The sequence below is a fragment of the Entelurus aequoreus genome, linkage group LG07 (genome assembly GCF_033978785.1).
Source record: "Entelurus aequoreus isolate RoL-2023_Sb linkage group LG07, RoL_Eaeq_v1.1, whole genome shotgun sequence".
In the NCBI taxonomy this organism is placed as follows: Eukaryota; Metazoa; Chordata; class Actinopteri; order Syngnathiformes; family Syngnathidae; genus Entelurus; species Entelurus aequoreus.
The window spans coordinates 47,245,818-47,266,959 of record NC_084737.1 but is presented as its reverse complement, the minus strand read 5'-3'; the positions used below and the strand labels follow the sequence as shown (position 1 = coordinate 47,266,959).

The 21,142-nt window shown below is 38.3% G+C and overlaps 1 protein-coding gene across 2 annotated transcripts in view; it reads left to right on the top strand.

Annotated features, from left to right (window-relative positions):
- The window catches only part of LOC133653935 (potassium voltage-gated channel subfamily D member 3-like), a 318,445-nt gene that overhangs the window by 199,090 nt on the left and 98,213 nt on the right, over window positions 1-21,142 (top strand). The gene's annotated exons all lie outside the window — the stretch shown is intronic.

Genomic DNA, 21,142 nt, shown 5'->3' with positions numbered 1-21,142 from the left:
CCAGACTTGTCCCCGGGGCCTTCAGTTTGACAAATGTGCTAAACAATGTATATATATACTGTATGTGTATATATATATATATATATATATATATATATATATATATATATATATATATATATATATATATATATATATATATATATATATATATATATATATATACACACACATTATCGATAGTAACATCTGGATCATTCACTCAGCTTCTAGTGTTGTCCTGTTTGGTGTGTGTGCGTGTGTGTGTTTTATGTTTAGCAATTATTTTTCTTCCAGTTGTAATAATACAGTACTTGAAAGAGTCTTTGTTTATTTCCTGCTGTAGTGGTGAGGATTAGTATCGTAGAAGCGGCTTCTCAACAGGGCGCTTGTTACAGCTTGCCTTCAAATTCGATCCGGTGTTTTGGCGAGACACGCAAGCACCCTTCTTGAATCCATGCACCTTCGGCAAGTGTGTAACAAGGAATATTGAAATGTTATTCTGTCTCCCTGAGCAGGCATCCGTTTTGAAGGAATCGTTCATGTGAGTATTACATTGGTACACAACTGTGGTACAGATCGGCTGGTCAGCTAAAAAATGGCAAATATTGGCCCCGGTTCCTGACATCTCTAGTCTTCGGCACTAACGCTATTGAAATAAAGCTGGTATCGATGTAATGTTTGCGTGTTGGTATCAAATCATCTATACTTTTGACAACTATGATTGTATCACAATATTTTTTATTACTATTAGTACTCGAGATAAATGAAAAGTTTCTATAGGTATCAAATATGATTTACACTACCGTTCAAAAGTTTGGGGTCACCCAAGCCTTCATTTCTAAGAACAAGAATAGACTGTCGAGTTTCAGATGAAAGTTCTCTTTTTCTGGCCATTTTGAGCGTTTAATTGACCCCACAAATGTGATGCTCCAGGAACTCAATCTGCTCAAAGGAAGGTCAGTTTTGTAGCTTCTGTAACGAGCTAAACTGTTTTCAGATGTGTGAACATGATTGCACAAGGGTTTTCTAATCATCAATTAGCCTTCTGAGCCAATGAGCAAACACATTGTACCATTAAAACACTGGAGTGATAGTTGCTGGAAATGGGCCTCTATACACTTATGTAGATATTGCACCAAAAACCAGACATTTGCAGCTAGAATAGTCAATTACCACATTAGCAATGTATAGAGTGTATTTCTTTAAAGTTAAGACTAGTTTAAAGTTATCTTCATTGAAAAGTACAGTGTTTTTCCTTCAAAAATAAGGACATTTCAATGTGAACCCAAACTTTTGAACGGTAGTGTATTGCCTCAGGCAATCCCCCGGTATAACTTGCCTATTCCCTTGCCATCATCTATACATTGTATGTCAGCGTTCCTCCACAGAAAATTGTCCTTGCTTCACCTCGGTCCTGTTTCCAGATGAGTCTGAGTGCTTATTCCTTTGTGGAATGTTTTTGTTGTAAAGTTTATTGTGAGTCAGAGTGACATGACACCCCTTGTTAGAGTTACAGTGCCCCCGAGCCAATTCTGGCTTTATCACACAGTTGCTGCACAAACTCACAAAAACCCTTTTCTTCAGAGAGGGCACAACTCTGTTCATTAAACACAAAACATAAGACTATACAGAGGTATAGATTTATCCAGACTAGTATTGTACTATCCTGTTTCTCTTCGCTTTCAACCAAATTGGTCAAGGCAAATGGCAACATCATCCCTTCTGGTCCCTCTTACATAAGAAGTGTCTAAATAAGATAAGCGGTTCAATAAAACTGCTGCTTTTCACTAAAACAATTTAACTGAGGCTAATTAAAACGTTTAGTTCAACAGATCTACAATAGATCTAATGATTACAAGGCATTTGATATTAAAAAGCAGGAAAACTATGAGTAACATCTTTTTTGTTCCAGCCCAAAGACTCTCTATTAAATGCTCTCACTCGTATCACTGTCAATTATTCTTTTGCTGGCTCTGCACGACCATTAACAGAGCTAAAAATAACTTCCTCTTGAGGTCTCCATATTCGTGTTCAGAGGGGTTTCTTTTGTGCAAGACTTTATTTGCGAATGTTGGAACTAAAGTGACACAAATTGTTCTAATGAGGATTGAGATTAAATCACACAAAAAGTCAAGCATTCTTGGATAGACTAGACTTGTATTCATCACACAATTGGGAAATTAGGTGGTTGCAGCGCAGATTTTTGCATATAGAAACACAAGTAAAACTAAAAATGATTTATATAAATAAAACTTATTGTGCATGTATAGACACATGATACAACATTAACAGTATCTTAACACCCATATCGCACACCCCAAAAAAAAAAAGCATGGTAATCACAGAAGTCTGTTGTAAATTCTTATGGCTGTGTGTAGAAAGGACCCATGGTAGCGCTCCTTTCTGCACTCTGTGTGTAACAGTCTAATGCTGAAGGAGCTACTAAGGGCCTGCATAGTGTCGTTCATGGGGTGTGAGGGATTGGACATTATTCATGTGAACTCCGTCAACGTTAGTCTGTCAGCCACATCCTCAATGCTGTCCAGTGGGCAGTCTAGGAACTAGTCAGCTCTCTTAACTAGTTTATTCAATCGGTTCCTGTCTCTGACAGTGCTGCCCCATCCCCAGCAAACGGTGGCATACAACACTGCAGAAGCTACCGCAGTGTCATAAAAGGAGTGCAGTAGTACAAACCCCGTTTCCATATGAGTTGGGAAATTGTGTTAGATGTAAATTTAAACGGAATACAATGATTTGCAAATCCTTTTCAACCCATATTCAATTGAATGCACTACAAAGACAAGATATTTGATGTTCAAACTCATAAACTTTTTTTTTTTTTTTGCAAATAATCATTAACTTGGGATTTCATGGCTGCAACACGTGCCAAAGTAGTTGGGAAAGGGCATGTTCACCACTGTGTTACATGGCCTTTCCTTTTAAAAACACTCAGTAAATGTTTGGGAACTGAGGAGACACATTTTTTAAGCTTCTCAGTTGGAATTCTTTCCCATTCTTGCTTGATGTACAGCTTAAGTTGTTCAACAGTCCGGGATTCTCCATTGTGGTATTTTAGGCTTCATAATGCGCCACACATTTTCAATGGGAGACAGGTCTGGACTACAGGCAGGCCAGTCTAGTACCCGCACTCTTTTACTATGAAGCCACGTTGATGTAACACGTGGCTTGGCATTGTCTTGCTGAAATAAGCAGGGTAACGTTGCTTGGATAGCAACATATGTTGCTCCAAAACCTGTATGTACCTTTCAGCATTAATAGTGCCTTCACAGATGTGTAAGTTACCCATGTCTTGGGCACTGACACACCCCCATACCATCACAGATGCTGGCTTTTCAACTTTGCGCCTATAACAATCCGGATGGTTCTTTTCCTCTTTGGTCCGGAGGACACGACGTCCACAGTTTCCAAAAACTATTTGAAATGTGGACTCGTCAGACCACAGAACACTTTTACACTTTGTATCAGTCCATCTTAGATGAGCTCAGGCCCAGCGAAGCCAACGGCGTTTCTGGGTGTTGTTGATAAACGGTTTTCGCCTTGCATAGGAGAGTTTTAACTTGCACTTACAGATGTAGCGACCAACTGTAGTTACTGACAGTGGGTTTCTGAAGTGTTCCTGAGCCCATGTAGTGATATCCTTTACACACTGATGTCGCTTGTTGATGCAGTACAGCCTGAGGGATCGAAGGTCACAGGCTTAGCTGCTTACGTGCAGTGATTTCTCCAGATTCTCTGAACCCTTTGATGATATTACGGACCGTAGATGGTGAAATCCCTAAATTCCTCGCAATAGCTGGTTGAGAAAAGTTTTTCTTAAACTGTTCAACAATTTGCTCACATATTTGTTGACAAAGTGGTGACTTTCGCCCCATCCTTGTTTGTGAATGACTGAGCATTTCATGGAATCTACTTTTATACCCAATCATGGCACCCACCTGTTCCCAATTTGCCTGTTCACCTGTGGGATGTTCCAAATAAGTGTTTGAAGAGCATTCCTCAACTTTATCAGTATTTATTGCCACCTTTCCCAACTTCTTTGTCACGTGTTGCTGGCATCAAATTCTAAAGTTAATGATTATTTGCAAAAAAAAAAAAGTTTATCAGTTCGAACATCAAATATGTTGTCTTTGTAGCATATTCAACTGAATATGGGTTGAAAATGATTTGCAAATCATTGTATTCCGTTTATATTTATATCTAACACAATTTCCCAACTCATATGGAAACGGGGTTTGTATGTACATATATATATATATATATATATATATATATATATATATATATATATATATATATATATATATATATATATATATAGATATATATATATATGTATATATATATATATATATATATATATATATATATATATATATATATATATATATATATATATATATACATATATATATATATCTATATATATATATATATATATATATATATATATATATATATATATATATATATATATATATATATATATGTGTATATATATATATATGTGTATATATATATATAAATATATATATATGTATATATATATATATATATATATATATATATATATATATATATATATATATATATATATATATATATATATATATATATATATATATATATATATATCAATCAGCTTTATTGTCCATTCTTACATGTACAAGACACATAAGAACTGAAATTACATTTTCGGCACAATCCCGCTAAGAGCAGACATACGTTACAGGGAGACAAGACGGGACCGCCAACGGATCAGCCTCACTTAGGCGCTCCTTAAAAAGGTGGGAAAAAGGTGACATTGGGGGAGGGGGGAAGTAAAAAAAATATCAGTCTGAGGCTGGACCCTCAGGAATGGTCCAGACTGAGTCCGAGGAAAAAAACCTCACATAGCGTGGCACACATAAACAAGGTACATTTAATCACAACAACTCGCAACAGAGTCATCCAACAGGACCTTGGAGGCCAGCAGCTGCTGTTGAGCGCTGCTCAGCCCCCACAACCCCGGAGGAATAAAGCAGTGGTGAAGGCGTTGATTTGGGGAGGGGTATGTGCGTGCATGTATGCCCAATTAACTTGGGTGAGATGTTGGATTGTCTTTATGGGCCAAGGCCGGCCCCAAGAGTTCAAGAGTTCAAGAGTCCGACCCAGGTGCTTTTGAAAAAAAGGGAAAGGTCAAAAGCGTCCATCTTTGAGGAGTCCTCGGGGGAGTGTTTTCAAACAGCCTGTTCCTCAAGGCCATTCGAGGGAGTCAAATCGTAGATTAAGATGTTGTTTTTTCTTCGAGCAGTCAAAACAATGACATTCCTGCTCTATATGCTGGCTCTGACAATTCCAATTTATTCTTTCTGTAACATCATCAAGATGGAATCTACCTTGCGATTCAAATCAGCAATCGCTCCAGTCTGTGATCCCACAGCACGACCCAATCCTTCCATTGCGTTGAACAGCCTGTTGGCCCCTTGAGTGGCTGCCATCGTCTTCCGAATTTGACGATACACCAGAGCAATGCCCAGCCCAATCAGCAAATGCCCTGCGATCACAGCTCCAAATAGGTAGATGTCTTCCACGTCCTCGATGGAAAGGACTGAGAGGCACATGATTCTCCAAGTATTCCAGGAATCTCTCACGTACCCCGCAGCAATGGTTCCATCAGGGCAGCCAGGCTCCCCCGAGCCTCTTTTCCTTGTCGAAAAGACTGTGTCAATTGCGTCGAGAGTCCAGTTGATCAAATTCATTTTGATGTTTAGATTTGAGGACAGCTCAAGAAAAGAGGCTTCAAAATAGTTCAGACAAGACAAAAAACAAAGAGAGCAAGCAGGGAAGGAGGGAGCGGAGAAAGATGCGACCGCCCTCACCAGAGGCAAGACAGAAAATATATATATATATATATATATATATATATATATATATATATATATATATATATATATATATATATATATATATATATATATATATATATATATATATATATATATATACGACCTCAGATTCATTAACAGGTTATAATACAACCAATTTAGTTTAAAGTTATTTCAAAGTGTTAACTTTTAGACCAGGGCTTTCAATCCGTTTTTCTTATGAGAGCTATGTTCTAAAGTGAAAATGGTCGAAATGTACTAATTTTTGTAATGTTTATTTTCATATCTTATTTCTACCCAAACAAAGGGATTAAGCATGTCTGGCTAGAACATTACTAAAATGTATCTGTAACTCTTTGTATTTAAAAAGTATCAACAACCATTTTTTTCCATCTGCATGTTGTATTTTAGTATGCAGTTATTTCTAGTGAAGGTTTATTTGTATTTTTGTATCCCTATTAGAGCGACTTTGACAAAAATAAAGGACTTTACATTTTTATGATTGCCGACTTTTAAATTTGTACTTTAAATTAGAACGCAGATCCTATTTCAAACCGTGTCATCATTTTCAAGTCTGAATTGAACAGCTATACAAAGACTTTAAAGATTATTTGTTGTCAATTCCTCCTTAATACTAAGAGTCTAAGCAAATACCGTCAATTGCGAACTATAAACCGCAAATATGTCCCTACTCATTGCACCCTGTGGCTTCTAAAATGGTACGGTTAATTTATGAATTTTTTTTCGCCGACAGTCGTAAAGTAAGTAGTTTTTAATCAACACATGCAAAAACACTTAAATGGTGTGTTATTGTTTGTGCTGTTACGCCATCTTTTGGAAGGGTTTTCTCAGCGGGGTGAAAACCTGTGTGCTTCCTGCTGTTTAAAGCTTTGAACCGAAAGTAGAAGTGTCGTTCTGTCTTTTGAGTGTCCATAGCTCTTCTACTCGTAAAGATTCTTTATTCATCACTCCAAGCAACATTTGTAAGTTTTACAGTATAACTAATACAGTTCTTACTTACTAAACGGTCCCATGTAATGACTGTAGGAGTGTTGTCATGCATATTTGTACGTGCTACCGTAATGTAATGAAGCTGGCGTCGTTAGCATTAGCTAATATGCTAACACATATACAAGTGTCCGTGTTCGTATTAGTACCTTACAATGGCATTCTGTTTGTATAATTCCAGTTTCACAAATTCCTCAGGAAATTCACTAAGACGTCACCGTGGAGTAATGGAGTCTGTTCAGCTGATTGGAGAGCTCGCTTCCACAGCTATTGGGTCCATAGCGATGACTTCTGTTTTGTTTGATCAGCCCTTTTACTGCCGTGTTACAGACACCGTTTGAAAAACAATTAAGGCATGTGAATAAACATGTACAAAATATTTATTTGTAGATAACTCCCTTCACAATGCTTATAGTCCAGTGTGGCTAATATATGGATATTTTTTGTATTTTTCAATATTTAGTGGGTGCAGCTTATATACCGGTGTGCTCTATTATTCTTTAACCCTTTAGTGACTTACACAAAATTGCTCACAAGCTACTGGTTGGAGACCCCTGCTTTAGACAGTTAAGGAAGGTGAGTATATTTGTTCACTTACTTTTAAAACACTAAGACCCTGATTTACTAAGATCTAAATACCTCGCGCTAAACAGGATGGGAAATCTTTAAAATAGCGTGTACTGTTAATGGGCGCGTTGTGTGCGATATACTAACACTGTGCGTGCAATTGAAAAGTGGTGCAGACCGCCTTATTTACAAACGTAAATTAGGTACAAGAACATGGCAACACCACGGAGACATTTACTGCACATACATGTTGTCATGCTCTTACGTGCGGCGTTTTGCTATGTTTTCAAACATGCAGGAGACATATACTACTTTTATTGGCATTTAGAAGCAATCATACAGTGCATCTACAAGGAAGCCACTTTTTACTGCTGAAGGTGCACTCATTGGAGAAAGGCTGCACTTATGCGCTTTAGACGTGGAAAAAATGCATAATTTTTTTTTTCTTTTCGTATAAGCCGTATTTTATGAATAAAATATGGCTTCCATCCATCCATCTTCTGGATGGATGGAAGCCATATTTTATTTTTATTTTAATATCATGATCTTCAAAATTATACGTCATTAAAAATACTAAAGGAGACCAACATATCAATTGATTTCATTCCAACCAGCTCCTTAAGTCCTCTAGCAGCTATTAAATTTTAAAATGATGTTGCTGAATAGACGATGTCTCTAATTTTTTTATGTCTGACCGTCCAAAATGTTGACACACACAAGTGACAGAGGATTCTTGTCTGTCCATCGTCTGTTTGTGCAGTGCGAGCACTGATCCTGCAGCCATGTGTGGAACTGTCAGTTTGTACGTCCTTCCCACTCAAGCTAAATACAATGTAAAATAGTTCTTGTAAAACAGTGATGAGTGTTAATAAAATCACTTTACGTGTGCTAAATAATTATATTTTCATCTCCTCCCAGTATTGTGGGTGTTTAGATGATTAGCTTATATTCTGCATATTAATGAAAACAGAAACGCAAAATGGATTGCACACCTTATTCCACTCACTTAAGAGACGCAATCCACTTGGCACATGTAGTAGATTAGCTTTGAGTGTGCTATCAAGTTTGCACGTGTTTTAGTACACGCTAACTTTTAGTAAATCAGGCTATAAGTGTTTTTTTTACTGCTACTCAAAAAATCATATACTATTTTTGCAGTATTAATGCCTTACAGAAAATACTCTGTGGACTTTTCTTAATTTCTCCTTTGCGTTGTAGTTGGCATCATTTTTTCACATACAGCAGACCCACTAAGAACACTGTTTGACCACCTGTTCGATCATAATAGAAAACAATGTTTCCATTGGGAATTAGTAATATTTTATTTTAAATATTGGTCGAATTAAGAAAAGTGCATCCTTTACAAATCCTGGGTCTGCCCTGTAAACGTGATTCTGACACAGTGATATTGGATATGGGTCATTTTAAAGGAGATGTCAATTAGTCCGTCAGTCACTTAGACTGACCATAGTGTAATAGCCTTAAAGAGCTTGTCTAAAGTGTGAGTTGGGAAGAGATACAGTAGACTGTGGCACATTAGCTGGCTGGCTGTGGAACCTGTAAGGACAGAAGCCAAAAGCTACTGAACATCCAGCTGGAGAGGGCACTGAGCGGGTCGAGTGAACGATTGAGAAGCTTAGACCAACCGGCTGTCAGGCAGTCTGTGGACACCTCAGATACAGGTTGGCTACAAGATATGAACTCTTCTGGGGGGAACTCGAGTTTAATCAGGAGATGAGGGATCTGAAGGAAAGCAGAGAGTGTGTGTACACACGTCTCTTGGTGGCATCTGTCATGCAAGCGGAATGGCTGCAAATGTATGGGCATTAAAGCAAAGCTGCCAGTCCAACCACATTTTCCAAACAAGAGATATAATATTCAAACTCATACAGTAACGAGGCAGATTGTGCATACATTTATTTACTATCTTTAGTACACATGCATCATTCCCCTTGTATTCCTTTCATAACAAAAACGTCCCGTTCTAGTTCTTCTGTGTTTGTTCTTCACCATCAGCTCAAAGTCTCGCAACATGTGAAGGCTCAAAAACAGCTCAGTAAACATTGCTATGGCCTTTCAAAGGAAGAAATGCGCTGAAGAGTAAATTAACTGTACTGTGTTAAACTTGACGAGCGCACACTGGACTGTGTCTGACTTCCAAGTGTGTGTGTGTAGGTTTGTCTTTTCTGGATAGAAGCCAGGCAGGGATCGCAGCCAAAGAAGGAAGTTTAATACAGAACACATCTTAAGGAGTGCAGGGCAGCTCATCTGCCCATGGAGAGTGACAGAGGTTAATGCAATCCCTTTAAGTGGACATAGAGCCTGTAAAAAGGCAATCTGGAGTGCCAGGCAAGAAGACTAAATGAGTCATCTAGGAAAGCTATCAAGGCATTAATGTTGTTTTATCTCTCTCATAATACATTTCTGACAGCCATTAAGACCGAAAATATGTTATCCCTTTATCTCTTTTGTTTGATTTTGTTTGTTGTAACTTAGATTTGTTGAACATTGAACTTCTTCTAATGGCTTATCTTTTGAACCTAAGCACATCTTGAGCACTATTGAAAGTCTAATAATGACATATTGCTGCTGACAGTCTATCTAGTGGTTCTGTTATAATGCTCACTTGAACCTGGTGCGAGAGAGGTTGCGAGCTGCACAGCCTGACAAATTGTTTATTTTTGCTGCATTAGCAATGGATGTCTGAAAGAGTTGATACGGGATGGAAATTATTTGACGCCTGGAACCTCGTATCTGCCATCTCTATTAGCTGATCGCATTACAATGCAGAAGCTTAAATCATCTGGCTCCAGTGAGCTGATGTGTGTGTGTCTATGTGCGTTTGCACGCATTCACATGTCTGAGCTATGTATAATAAAACCCTTCACTTGTGGTAATGCCTGCATGAAATGCTGCATGTTCTTCCTCCGTGAGTATCGCCATGGTAACTAATTGGCTCATAGTACAAGCTGGGATGTTCAGTCTGATTTATGTTCCTGTTGCGTGGGCGAGCCTTCCTGCGGATAGTCTCTTTTGTTTTTAGCCAAGCTTCCTTTGAAGGTTATTTTTATGTTTGACCTTGAAGAAAAAGGGACCTCTGTGAAATTAAAATTTAGCAGTGTCTTCTTTCTGACGCGCACTCTTTCCTGCACTTCCACCCACCCACTGCGCTCACAGTCTCTCACGCAGAGATCAGTCAAGATGCAATCAGCCGGAGTCAATACATGAAATGTAAGAAAGGGCCCACTCAGTCACCCTTTCAGTGCCAGTGGCACATCATAGGACCTTCACTACTTCACTGGGTATTGCTACTGGTTTGAAAGCTAATAATTAAACAAATGTACTTGTTGCCTTCCCTTCAGGGCTGGGCGAGTATGTCAAACATCCAAACCACAATGATTACATTTTGTACCTAAATTTTGATGAATGCCCGATTATCCTACTCTCAACTACTGCACCTACTGCTCTACTACTACTACGGCTTGAGGTCATCCTTATTGTAACCAACGTGTGTCCAAACAACTGATATGGAATTCCTTTTGGGTAAAAGCTGCTCGCATTGTACTGCCAGCTTGGTGTTTGAGTGTTCTTCCATGATGCTTCTGTGTAGCGTACTGTAGGGGACAGTGTCAGCTGGACATTTCTTCTTTTACTGGTTTTCTGGCAGCCTTCAAGCTAGGCACGGCATGTAACTACAGAACCAGTAGTGTACTTTAAGGGGATGGTGTGCCCTCTCTTCTGTTTCAGTCAAATAGGGGTATGTTAACATTCAGGGGTGTCCAGTGTTTAAATGTCTCAGCTCTTTGTTGGTGCCTGCTGTCATAGGCACTGTGCACTCGTATAATTTTTGTAAACTTCAAGGAACACACTGTATACGTATAAATATGCAGTAAAACACATTTTATTTTACCTACTGTAATTTCCAGGCTATAAAGTACACCCAAATAATAAATAAACTTAAAGCTGCACCTACCTAATTTTTTAAGAAATTGTATTTAGTACATATATTGGCCACACAAGTCTCTAAGTCACAGGTGTACACATTGAAACAAATTCGGGTTTGGGGCTGCGGTTTGTGCATCCCATTGTTTCTTCTCCATGACGAGGGTGAGTCCACAACACGCTAAATGGCTGGCTGAATGATTGTGTAAGTGTTTTTGATTTAATGTGAACAATGTCATTGGTCTACTGGGACCCGTTCAGCAATTTCCTTGGTCCTTTGTCACAAGTCTAAATGTGAAGCTTTTGAACCCAGAAAATACATGAACTCCCTGCAGCACTCTATAAAGCGCATGGTTCAAAGTGTGGGAAAATAGTCAAGCGCTGATCTACTAAAGGTTTGCAGGTATCAAAACACGTATAAACTTGAAAGCTCACGCAAAGCTGATCTACTAAACTTGTGTGCCTACGATTGCATCTCCTCAGTGAGCAGAATAATGAGCGCAATCCATTTGGTATTGGGATCTTAGTAGATCAACGGCCTCATGTACAGTGAGTTGTGTCGCTTTCCTACTAAATATGGACGTACGATCAAATTTAAAAGATGGCGCACGCAAGTAAAATTTCAGATGCATGAAGGTGTTCGCACGCACAAATCCAAGCACATTTCTTTTCTGCATCGCGATCTACTTAGAATTCCTGCAGACGTGTACGTGGCTTGGCACGCCCAGATCACGCCCCTTATATATATGCAAATCATAATGAAAATAGCCATGAGTTGAGTTGAGTTGAGTTTGAGTTTATTTCGAACATGCATGCATACAACATGATACATCACAATTTCCAGTTTCTCTATTTAACATGTTCGAAAAGGAGTAGGAAGAAGCAGAGCTTATTTAACATTACCCCTTTTCCTTTACATAGCAGTTGCTAAAACTTTTGTTCACTTCCTGTTTTCAATTTATTCACAATATACTCCATAAGTAATAACAATAAAAATAAATAATAATTGGTGAAGTAAGTTATATTTCATATGGTGAGATGAGTAAGATTATTTTGAAAATGAATGGATGGATGAGATAAATTCAGAATGTTTATCATGGTTCTTCTTCTTTGTACTTTTTAAACATTTTAAGTTTGAAGAGTTTCTTGAATTGGATCATATTAGTACATTGTTTGATTTCTCATTCCATTCCATAATTTAATTCCACATACTGATATACTGAAGGTCTTAAGTGTTGTACATGCGTACAAATGTTTTAAATTACATTTTTCTCTCAGATTATAATTCTTTACAAATGTCATTTGTATAGAGATTGAACAATTTTGGTCCTAGTATTGATCCGTGAGGTACACTACAAGATATATTTAGTGTTGTAGATGTGTGTTCGCCTAGCTTCACGTATTGTTTCCTGTTCGTTAAATAACTTCTAATCCAGTTTAAGACCAACCCTCTGATGCCATACCGTTCTAGTTTTTTGATTAAAATGTGCTTGAACTCGGTACGTTCTGACCAATCACAAGTCAGTAGGAAGTACTTATTTCTTGTGTTTGGTGCAAACGACAGAGCGATTGTCAACCTTTCATTGTGTCTCTAAGAACTGAACACAGGCAGAAATAAAAAAAAGAAATGGTCATGTCAGGAAGAAAGTTAAGAAAAAGATAGATATGCGTGGCTAAAACTGACTCAAAGAAATTAGTGCTGCACCCCGTTTGAAAAGATCTTTACGACATACTTGCCAATCCTCCCGGATTTTCCGGGAGACTCCCGAAATTCAGCGCCTCTCCCGAAAACCTACCGGGACAAATTTTCTCCCGAAAATTTCCCGATTTTCAGGCGGAGCTGGAAGCCACGCCCCCTCCAGCTCCATGCGAACCTGAGTGAGGACCGCCTGTTTTCACATCCGCTTTCCCACTATATAAACAGCGTGCCTGCCCAATCACGTTATAAAACGTGAAAAAAATACAATATAACATACATCCATAAACGTGGATGCATATGAAAAAGTGCAATATATTTATCTGTACAGTAACCTATTTATTTATTTATATATGCACCTTATTGCTTTTTTTATCCTGCACTACCATGAGCTTATGTAACGAAATTTCGTTCTTATCTGTACTGTAAAGTTCAAATTTGAATGACAATAAAAAGGAAGTCTAAGTCTAAGTCTATAACATCTACGGCTGGATGGCTTTCAGCAGTACAGTACCTCCCCGTGAACTCTGAAGCGTCGTGTGCTATCTGCACCACAAGGTGGCGCCAATGGGCATACCAGGTGACGTCAGACTGTTGAAAACTAGTAGTTGATCGTTTAAATGTGCTAAATTTACATTTAACAGCATATATATCTGTATGTAAATGGCATGAAAGCATAAAGGATGACGTTCGAAATTTTGATTTTAATTAAACTAATAATTAATTTAATAACACATGATTTAAAAAAATAACAACGTTACACAGTGAAATTAGTGTTATTTCTACTAATAAAAATAGTGACAGAGAATAGAACGAGGATGGACAATTCAACCCTTAATTCACTCCTTTCCTGCAAAATAAATTTTACAGATGCTGCCCACACCTATGCTCTTTCAAAGGCTGTGCTTCTGGCTGCAAAGCATTGTACTTTCAAGTACAACAATGAGTAGATGAGTGTTATGTGTGTGTATATGTGTAAATAAATGAACACTGAAATTGAAGTATTTATTTTATTTATATATATATATAATAACATAAATAAATAAATGTATATATATATATATACATATATATATATATATATATATATATATATATATATATATATATATATATATATATATATATATATATATATATATATATATATAGCTAGAATTCACTGAAAGTCAAGTATTTCATATACATATATATATATATATATATATATATATATATATATATATATATATATATATATATATATATATATATATCAGTGACGTGCAGTGAGGTTCGTGACTGGTGAGGCACGGACTTCATCACAGTCAGATTTACAAACATATGAACCCTAAAGAGTATCTTATTCACCATGTGATTGGCAGCAGTTAACGGGTTATGTTTAAAAGCTCATACCAGCATTCTTCCCTGCTTGGCACTCAGCATCAAGGGTTTGAATTGGGGGTTAAATCACCAAAAATGATTCCCAGGCACGGCGCCGCTGCTGCCCACTGCTCCCCTCACCTCCCAGGGGGTGAACAAGGGGATGGGTCAAATGCAGAGGACAAATTTCACCACACCTAGTGTGTGTGTGACAATAATTGGTACTTTAACTTAACTTTAACTTTACACATAGAAACTGTAGCACACAAAAAAGCACATTTAATAAAAAACACGTTATTATGGTCTTACCTTTACTTATAAGTGCGGGAACAGTGGTGTTCGTGTTGGAGGAGTTGTAAATGAATGAAATATGAAATCCGTGCTGCAGTCTGCAGGTGTACCTAATGTTGTGTCCCTGCGGTCGATCGCGGCTCCTCCAACGCGAGGATTGTTGTTTTTGCACTTTTTGGCTTCTTGTTAAGTGACTTTTTTTTGGGTGGATTCGGTCTTGCACGTGGAGGGTTTGGGTGTGGGCTTTGGTTGGTGTGGCGCTCCCGTCGGGCGGTGCATTCTGCGGCGGAGATGCTTGGCACCAGGAGGCGGGGTTATGAGGCGAGCCTCTCACAGTGCGTCTTCGCAGCAGTTTTTTGATCGCTCAGCACAAGAAATACCTTACACACATACAGTTGTTGACAAAATACACTGGACATTATATACCTCAGCTAACTAAACTATGGAAATGTATAATATAATTCATATAGCAATACAGTCTCACTGCACAGCATGCTAGCAGTTAGCCGAGTCATTGCGCACAATCCATGTTGAGGCACAACGCAGTGACGTGCCTCAACTGGCTGCTGATCACCGCACCGTCTCTTCTCAGGATTTGAACGGCAAATGTGAAAAAAAAAAAAAAAAAATCTAAAACTGGTGAAGTTAAATGGAAAATAACTTTAGTATAATCACTGGATACATATAACAATTTAATTATTTTTTTTTCTTTTTAAATTTTTTTTCTTTCCATGATGGCAGGTGAGGCCGTGCCTCCCCTGCCTCTAGTGACTGCACGTCACTGATATATATATATATATATATATATATATATATATATATATATATATATATATATATATATATATATATATATATATATATATATATATATATATATATATATATATATATATATGAAATACTTGACTTGGTGAATTCTAGCTGTAAATATACTCCTCCCCTCTTAACCACGCCCCCCACCCCCAACCTCCCGAAATCGGAGGTCTCAAGGTTGGCAAGTATGCTCTACGATGATACGTAAAACTTTAGAACAGGCCCCCAGTAAATTATGGTAACCTAATGTTGCCAAATTGTGAGGTCAAGGTAAAAACAGATTCTTACAATTCGCTGCAAGAATTTCTAGAATGAAAGTGGTTTAATTCAGATTGTTTATCTCTAGTGAAGAATATTTGCCCTTTCATCAGGCTTATAAAACACTGTTTTACGCAGCCTGACTTATTGACTGTGAACATGGACAACATGACTTCTCATCAGTGTCAGGCACACTGGCAGCATCGATGGCACTGATCTACGACCAAGTGAGATGGAGAGGTGGTCAATGCACCTACGCTGCTTCTGATAAATCCTCTTTACGCTGGTCAATATTAATAGATAAAAACATGTCATCTTGTCTGTGACATGTCCATCTTGATAGGTTACAACACAACCATATAATATTATACAATAAAATCCAACTAAAAGTTACACACTAAATTGTGTTTAAACAGAACTATTTTCCAGTTTGTTAGAAGAGCAAATGGACTGAACCAGATAAAGAATGTTGGCTAAGGAGGATAAAGCCTAAATGCATATTAAACACAGGCATCAAAGTAGCCCAAACGAAGTGTGGCAGCGGTCAACAGTCTACCTGTCAGGGTAAATCAATGTATGCACACAAGGGGAGCTGTCTGCATGAGTGTATTAATGGAGGAAAATAGGCTTCAAGAAAAAGTAGGGCATCTCACAGACTCAGGAGAGTGTCTCCAGCCCAGCCTTCTGTCCTATTTCACTCCCTGGCCAGACTGGTATGTTATGGTTGGTGTGTGACTCTATATAAGTGGGCATACTGGGCAGCCAAGGGAAAACTTCAAGCAGAAAAAGCTAAGAGATAACAGGTAAACTCCAACGGCTACCTGTGGGAAAGACAGGCCTTTTTGCTGATGCGGAAAACATCGCAAAGAATCCCCGGGGCATGGACCAAATGTCAAGAAACTATTTGCTTGAATGTGTTCCACGTGCATTTGTCCATACATGTGCATCTGCTCATTTGTGATTGTGTAGCATCAGATGGGAACATGACTCACGGCAGGACAGAGATGAGAACAAGACAACAAGCAGGAGGGGGACATGTGTAAGTAGGTGTTTTTGTTTCGCTGTGTGGGTGCCGAAAATAAGCCGCAGTGGCACTGAAAATATTCGTAGTTCCAAAAGTATGCACAGTACAGCGTAGCACACATTCTGTGCCTCCACAAGCACACTCATGAATACACTCGCCAACCCAAACACACACACACATCCATCCACTTTGTGTTTACAGAACCATGACATTATTTATCTACCAGTCTCAGCACTGCTCTCCTCCAGAGCTTTCCAGCACATCACTAATTCATCCCTGGCATTTTCCTCAGCTCGGTAAGGACAGCCTTTGAACTTACATGCTGGCCCTTTTGTGCTGGGCCAAATTTCACCCCAGCTCCTACTGTAAGCTTATAGTATCCGAGCTGAAACCCAACCCAACAATGACTAGTCCTAATTTTCAGAATCAGAATGGAGATGTAGGTTAATGTGAAAGGTCTCCTCAGCCATTTGATCTTTTTAGCAGGCTGTCAATGGTTACACATCCTTTCATGGGTGTGGGTGGAGTGTCAGCTTTCGAGGTTAGTTTTGTGATAGGAGAATTAGCTGGTCATGTATCCTGATATGTAATGAGAACCAGGTTTTGTTACAGCTATTTTGTCTCCAGAGTCTATTATACATAACTGAACCAAGTTAACAACAGCAAGAGCTGATCCTAATCCATCTTTTAGGAAGACTCACTCATATTATAATTTTACTCTACATCTAAAAACCTTATTTGCCTTCTACATAACATGTAATGGTGGCGCTTTGGTCAAACTTTTGCCTTATTTTTGCTTAGCAGACCCACTTTCAAGTCGTTTTCTGAGTGTCTCAGAAAACAAGCTGTTTTATAAGGCAGGTCTTGTTAGAACCCTACCACACCTCGCCCCCTCCAGCTGGCTGCGACTGTGTCCCCGCCCAGTCAGGCATTTTGTAATTGTAAAGGTATACATCTGTACCAACAAATATAGGTTAGAACTATAAGAAATGGCAACAGTAGATCATTTTAGCACCCAACCTTACATGTATGAGCCAGTCTGACCCCATAGTGAGAGGAAAGCAAAGAAGAAACTACCAAACCGAGGAGATGGAACTTTAGTTTATTAGTTAATTAGTTTTCTCTTTTAGTCCTTTTCAGTTCATAAAGTTATAAGTGTACAAGCTATGTGTTATTTTAATGTCTGCCTCCCTATCTGAAATTACTATGCACATCCATGCAAGAATATTGCATTATTCGTACTGTAGCTTGTTTATCTCATCTACATGGAGTCCGGGTAAGCTACAATGTCCAAGCGTGGAAATATTATTACTTTTGGTAATAATATTGGTATCAATTTGGTTACCAGATTTACCGTTTCATAGTATCTACCATTGCCATTAATTGTAAGAATTGTCCTTGTGAATAAATGCAGATTTTGGTAAATCCTTTACCCAGGCACTGGCTCTGTTCTCCATGTCCTGCTGCAATTGTGGCTGGGGTCCTGCATCCAAGACTCTGAGTGGGTACACTGTCACGAAACACAAAAGTTAAGCAGGCTCTTCTCACTTCTTCAGATGAAGCTGGAGGTTGGTGTAGTGACCTGTGCCGGTTTATACAACCAATGACAGAGCATTATTCAGTTATCGGGTTGCACCGTGGACATATTTTTAGTTGGACTACAAATGCTGTAAGGGAAAATAGAAATGGCGGAATAAGCGGTAGAAAATGGATGGATGGATGGACTGACATCATGACATCACAGGTTATTAAACGTCAAAAGCCGGGGCAAATTCCAAACGGCTTGGTTGGAACAACCCAAAATTGTTTCATAAATATTTCCTCAACGCCTACCTTGTTCGAATTCATATTTTCGTCACCTATGGGGATTCTGAATACACAAAAACCGGTGCCTACAAGCTAGAAAAGTGTGTTTTGCATAATATGCCCCCTTTACGATGTAGAAGTTTTACTCAGCATATTTCATCATCAACTGGTTGTGTAGTTACAAGATAAACAGCTGGGCATTGCAAAGTTCGAAGGCTACCAGAAAACCAGCAGAAGAAGTAACCACATGACACTGTCCCATCCAGTCCGAAAATGTATTTTGTGTCAGCTGTTTGGACACACTTTGGCTACAATAAAGAAGCTTGTGCACACGATATATTTTCTTCATGTATTTGCCTTTGTCTCGCATTACATTTCTCATTTTGATTAGGTTTACTTGAAGGGGTCACTCTATGATTATTTTTCTACATTTAAAACACATTCTTGTGGTCTTACCTAACAATGTAATGGTTGTTTTATGGTCAAACGTTTGCATAGATTATGTTTTACAGACAATAGTCAAGCCTCTTTCTGACCGTCTCTTCATGACAGCGGACCTTATATAGTGTGTGATGTTTTATTATATTTATTGGCTCTCATAAAGTCTGCAGTGAGTACTAATCAGTGATGAAGAAAAAAAAAAAGCAAACGTTTTTGAAATTAATGCGCCGCGTATGCTTATGATAAAATGTATAAATATTAAATGTTATTATTAATGTGCTCATTACTACATTACATATATACTTACATAATGTAAATAAAACCCTAATGGAGGTATTTGGATGTTTTGTTATGGGCTCTATTGGCAGAATTGAATGGCTCCCTTTGGCTCCATTGTAAGGAGACTTTTGATCGCATTTATTTAATATTTACAATGCTTTTTTTTTTTTTAAATCCATCGGCAACATGAAGCCAGTGCATTGACCTAAGCACTGGACTAATGCAATCCTATTTCCTAGTTCTTTTCAGGACTCGAAAAGCAGCATCTTGGATGTACTGCAGCTGCTTTACAGCTCATTTAGAGAGCCCATTGAGAAGGCCATTATAGTAGTCTAACCTGCTTGAGACAAAGACATGCATTAGTCTTTTTAAGTGTTCTTTGGACACTATTTCTTTGATGTTGGCAATGTTTTTCAGGTGGTAAAAAGCTGATGATATTATTGACTTAATGTGGCTGTTAAAGTTCAAGTCTGAGTCCATTTTCACCCCTAGATATCTAACCTGCTCATTAGGTTTCAGGGAGATGCTCTCAGGGTGACTACTAATAGTTTCTCTTTGCTTCTGTGAGCCACAGACAATGGTTTCAGTTTTGCCCGAGTTTAGGTGAAGAAAATGATTTTGCATCCACACACTCGATGAAGCAACAAAGTAAATCAATGGGCTGACGTTCACCTGCCGTCAACGGCACGTAGATCTGAATGTTATCTGCGTAGTTATGGTAGGACACATTGAAACTGCACATTAGCTGCCCTAGTGGCAGCACATACAAGTTGAACAATAGGGTTCCCAGAATTGAGCCTTGAAGAACCCAACAGGTCATAACAATTTGGTCAGAGACAGTTTTCAATTTGAACAAAGCATGTCCTGTGATTGAGATAGGACTTTAACCAGTTAAGACCAGAACCAGATATTCCTACCCAGTTTTCTAACCTCTGTAATTAGATAAACTTGAACTTTAGCATGAAATTATATTGCAAACTCATTGCACTTTGTACAAAGGAGTTCTACTGGAAGTGAAATTGGAGGGTTTGTCAGTCTGTTTACTGTAGCAAACAGGACACGAGTTGTTACTACAGTTTGTGATGTTTTCAAAAAAAAAATGTTTACCTTGTTCTACGCAAAGTTTGATTGAACACATTTAACTTATCTTTGTAAATCTCAAAGAGTTAAGGGCTTTGATTTGCACCATTTTTGTTCGGCTCCGGGGCACTCCCTTTTCTGTGCCCAGACCGAGTCTTCGTTTCTCCAATGTGCCTTTTGCTTGCTTTTGACCAGTGATGGGCAGTAACAAGCTACATGTAGCTAAGCTACGTAGCTTAACTAAATTTCCCAATAGCTTTGCGGTAGCTTGGCTACTTTTTGAACGAATAGCTTTTCCTGTAGCTTAGCTACTTTGAGACCCATGTAACTAGGTAGCTTACATCAAAGCTACAAGCTACAAAGAAAGAAAATGGACTGCGAATCCAGGCCAAAATAATATGGATAAACTACAACAACCTGGATGAATACATACAGAGAAAATCCATGATAACTGGTTGGTATTTGTATGATGAGTCACAATTAGCTAAGGTTAGGGCGAAACATTACGGACTAGCCAATCAGAGGCAAGATAAGGCAGGTCATTAAAACTAATAAGCAAAATCATAACAATCACGCAATCATGTCACATGAGGACGAGGGAGCCGGAGATAGAGGGACGCTTCAAGCTGACCACTAAAACAAAAACAAAAAACATACTTGTAAACGTCAAAGGAATTCTCTACTGCAGATTAGATTTTTCTTTTA